Source organism: Nicotiana sylvestris, chromosome 5 (assembly GCF_000393655.2).
Source record: "Nicotiana sylvestris chromosome 5, ASM39365v2, whole genome shotgun sequence".
NCBI classification, from domain to species: domain Eukaryota; kingdom Viridiplantae; phylum Streptophyta; class Magnoliopsida; order Solanales; family Solanaceae; genus Nicotiana; species Nicotiana sylvestris.
This window is the reverse complement of record NC_091061.1, coordinates 16,351,637-16,356,370: the sequence shown is the minus strand read 5'-3', so window position 1 is coordinate 16,356,370 and position 4,734 is coordinate 16,351,637. Positions and strand designations below refer to the sequence as shown.

General features: G+C 36.2%; 1 long non-coding RNA gene across 1 annotated transcript; it reads left to right on the top strand.

The window, feature by feature from the left end:
- Positions 1–269: 269 nt before the first annotated feature.
- On the top strand, positions 270–3,505 carry LOC138891187 (uncharacterized). Its single transcript, XR_011407513.1, has 2 exons — positions 270–823; positions 3,219–3,505. It is a non-coding gene; the product is annotated as an uncharacterized lncRNA (long non-coding RNA).
- The last annotated feature ends 1,229 nt before the right edge of the window (positions 3,506–4,734 follow it).

The window sequence follows — 4,734 nt, the reverse complement described above, 5'->3', positions numbered from 1 at the left end:
CTTGAAAAATACCAAAAACAATAGTTTTGTTTTAACGGTCAGTCTTATTTTAACTGTTCTTTTACTTAAGTAAGACTAATTAATAAATGAGGTCGTATTTTAGTTTCGTTTGCGGGGGAAAGAATAAATTTGGGTTCAAGCGACCCATTTTTAAGTGTAATTTCCGGACCTAGCCCATAATTTCCAAGCCCATAATTCCTAGGCCCATACCCCTAACCTAATCCCTACCCCTATATAATATTATCTAATCCCTAAATTGACCTACACCTAAAAGACCTAAGCCTCCCATCGTTTCTCATCAGCAAAGAAACCCCACCCCCCTAACATCTTCTTCTTCTTCAGTTTTTGACAACCAAAACCAAAAACCTTGAACACCCATAAGCAACCAGCCGCCAAGAAAAAAAAACAGAACGCCCTCCATCATCCTCTCATCATCTGTCGCAACTCCACCATCTCCGTTTCCTAACTCGCCGGAGAAGCAATGAAAACCGGCCAAAAACTCCACTGAAACCAGCCAAGAAAAGCTTCAAAATTGCAGAAATTTTCAGCCAAAAAACAGCACCAAAAATACCTCCAAACCAGCCCTGAAAACCAATCTATAAAACATCCAAATAAAACACCATAGCTACTGCAAAATCAGCTATTTAGAGCCACGAAATCAGTCCAAAAACAACAGCTTTTAAGCAACCCAGTAGTTGAGTTTCTGACCAAGGTCGTTTTCGAGGTCACCGTCGAGGTTATACTCGATCGATTCTGTTCCGATCAAGATCTAATATCGCGCTCATAGTTGCTATTGTAACCCGTTTACACTGAAGAAATAAAGGTTCGTCTCAGTCCTGTTTGCTCCATCTGAATGTTTGGACTTAAACTTTTCTACTTTAGAATTTTGAAGTGTATTTGTTATGGGTTGGTTGATGGATATTGCTTATTCTTTTTGTTATTTTTATTTTATATAGTGAATCCATTCTTAGTTTGAGATCTTTGTGATGACTATACTGATTTTCTGTTTCTTGTTATTAGTTTTATAATTGCAATTTAGTAGTAGCAATTTAGTTTTACAAGTCTAATTTGTCAAGCCTTATTGATTTTAGTCGGGAAAATTTGGTGCTAGAAAGCTGTGACTTAGCTAAAACATTTATATATAGTTGCAATTTGGAAAATACAAAGTTTTCTAAACACTATCGTGGTGGGGCCTCACTGTCTCTTTTGATTTCCATGTCTTCAAATTAATTGTTCTTCTTTTGGCTTGGTCTTTTCTCTTTCATTTCTTTTGGATGATAGACCAAATGAGCTAAAAGTCAATTAGCACGCATGAATATTTACTTGATACATTACTGTTTGAGTACAATTTTTGCATTATTGAGATACTTTAAGTGGAATGAAAGGAGTAGAAATCTGAAAGGATTATTGATGTAAAGTAAATGTCATTGTAGGCTCCTGTTTGTTGGATTAAGTGCGTAATAGTTCAAGTTGTTTTTATAAGTTATGTGGTGTTAAATTGGAATGGCCATTGGGCCTAACCCTTCGGTAGAATGTTGATCTCAAACTTAGGAATATAATCACTCTTGAATATCGTAGCTGGCTTTAGGCGCGATTTAATATATTGTCGTGATTGTGTACACGTTCGCGTGACATAATTACGATCCTAAAATAAATCGAGGGATGCTTTCGCGCAACTTCAACAAAGCTTTTCTTAAAAAATAAACAAAGCGTTATTAATTGTGGACACGTTCGCGTGACATGATTTTTGACGCGCCAAAGGAAAAGAGTATACATACACGTAACTCACTTCTTTAATTACGAACAAATCAAGTGATTTAAAAGCGATAAAAAGATAAATGAACATAGGTCCTAAAAATGAGTAGTTAAACAATTTAAGCCAATTAATAATCACTGAGTGACCGTGCTAGAACCACAAAACTCAGGAATGCCTAATACCTTCTCCCAAGTTAACAGAATTCCTTATCTAGAATTTCTGGTTCCCAGACTTTATAAAATAAAATTTTCCTCGATTTGGGATTTTAAAATAAACCGGTGACTTGGGACACCAAATAAACTATTCCAAGTGGCGACTCTGATAATTTAAATAATCTCATTTCGAATAATGTCACTTAAATTGGAAAAATTCCCTCATATACTCCCTCGGGTGGTAAAAGTGTGATAGTTGTGAAATGGTGGAATAAGGGAGGATTTTGATATTGATTATAATGATATGGTGGGATCGGTTTGCCCGCCATAACGGTTGTGTACGTAATACTTGATATTGATAAATTATGACATGGTGAAATAAGGGAAGATTATGACATTGATTATAATGATATGGTGGAATCGGGTTGCACGATGCAACAGATGTTATATGTGTTCTTGATATTGATAAATGATGCTATGGTGAATTAAGGGAGGATTGTTTGTGTAAAGTGGGATCGAGTTGTACGTCGCAACAAATTATGTATGTTGTAATCATTGTTATTGTGTTGGTTTCCAGCATTTTTACGAGAAATTATGAGATCGGTTATTCTGTGTTCTCTGATTGCAAGGATTAAGTTCTTTTTCTTAAGTTAACTGCCTTACTTTCTTTTCCTGCACTGCACGCCGCAGGGGTTATTATATTGTACCTATTGAGCGTGAGTGCTGAGTATGAGCGCTGATTAATAAGAGTTGAGTCATGAGTGACTGAGAGGCTTGCCCGATGGGCTATATATACATGTATACGAGTGATGCTTTGCTTGAGGGGCCTGTTTATGTACTTCTTGGTTTCACTCCTCTTTAAAGTGAGTTTCTATTGAATATGTTGATTTAATTACTGCTTTCACTCATTTTTTAGACGGAGCCTCTATTGAAAATGTTGAACAAATGCTTTAAACAACTTTCATTTAAACTGAAGTTTTTAAGTTATGAAATGGTTATGAATTTCTGTTTCGCCGAGGGGCTGTATATGAACTATGTTTTGCCCGAGGGCCCGATTATGATTTTCATCACTTTCACTATAAATTTCACTGAACTTCTACTGAAAATTGTTAGAAAGGCATTTTCAAAGGATATTTCCCGAAATGGGAGTTGAACGAGATGATTTGGTTTGTATCCTGTTTTGAAAACATGCAGTATCCTCTATGGTGCCATGATGTGGTTTTACGTGATTTCTTACTGCTAAGACTTTATTTACTTTTATTACTTACTGAGTTGGAGTAATCACATTACTCCCTGCACCTTGTGTGCAGATTCAGGTATTCCGGAACCCGGTAGCGGGTGTTGATTGCTTAGAGGCAGAGTCACCGAAGTTAGCAAGGTGGCTGCACGACGTTCGCAGCACTGCTTTCCTTCCTCTTGTTTTCATTAGACTGTATTTAGTATACTTTTAGACTCTTGTTATATTCAGAACTTTGTAGATGCTCGTGACTAGTGACACCTCGATGTCGGACTTGTGTATTTATTCTGTACTTTTCATTTCAACTTACACCGAGACTATTGATTTATAAATGGTATATAAATAATTGTTATTGAATAATGGTTGATTTGGGAGTTGTGTCGGTTGACTTAGTTTCACGATAGGCGCCATCACGACTAGGTCGGTGCTTGGGTCGTGACACCAATAATAATATATTAATAATGCGAATAATCATGGATTTATTAAAATCGGCAGTAAACTCAAGTAAGTCAAGAAACAAGTAAACATTCCTTTTTATATTTAGAAGTCTCCAAATTCATAATTCATTATTTATCAATTTATCAGACCAGGGAGGCAATATCAATTTGAAAATCTCAAGCAAGCATTACAAGCATGCACAAATCATGCCGAGGTTATACAGCCCAATCCAACAAATATTTAGATTGTGCACTGCCAGAGGGTCGAATGGCGCGAACCTTTCATCTACAAACTTTGGGTGAGTGATTCTAATCCATTTCTAATCATATTCCATCAATTTATCTTGGATTTTAACATCAAAATCATTTGAATCAAAGTGAAAATTTGTGAAACCTTGTCAAGTTTATGAAAAATAAGAAATTGAGTTTTGAGAGTCGATTTGCACTCGAATTTTGAAACTAATGACATATATGAACTCGTGGATTCGTGGGTAGTCGGAATCTATTATTGGACTCGGGTTTTGACCGGGCGAGCCCCGGGTTGACTGTTGTTGACTTTTTGGGAAGAGTGTAAAGATCTAGTTTTATCTATTGTAATTGATTTCCCTAGAATTTTTGATGATATTAAGTCGATTTTGGTTAGATTCGGTTGGTCTGAGGAAATGCCCCGGTTGAGCTTTGATTTGAGGGAATTTTGAACCCTTGAACTATATGTTATGTGAATTACGTGTTAAATTCTCCTTAGGTAGCACGTAGTTGCTACCTCGTTAAAAACCTTGCCGGTTAAACCCATTTGGAACAAAATCCAATTTAAGGGAAAAAGAGTGCAATGCATGCTTTAAAATCTAAGGTCTTTGTGTAAATGATGATGCCTTCGAGATCGTATGCCTTCGATAGCTTCGATCGAAAATTTGTAATGAGTTAGTTCTAAACTTAAATAGACAAGGATAAAATCATACCTGAGCAGTAGTACCGGTTGAGTTATGATATGTTCCAATTGTTTGGCAGTTGTTCACCTCCCATTGTGCTAAGTTTGTAAGGTCCTTTAACAACAACTCCGAGGACTCGGTACGGTCCTTCCCAGTTGTTGATACCCAATTTTTCCCTATATATATTTTTAATAGATATAAATACTTTCAAAATAGCGTATAT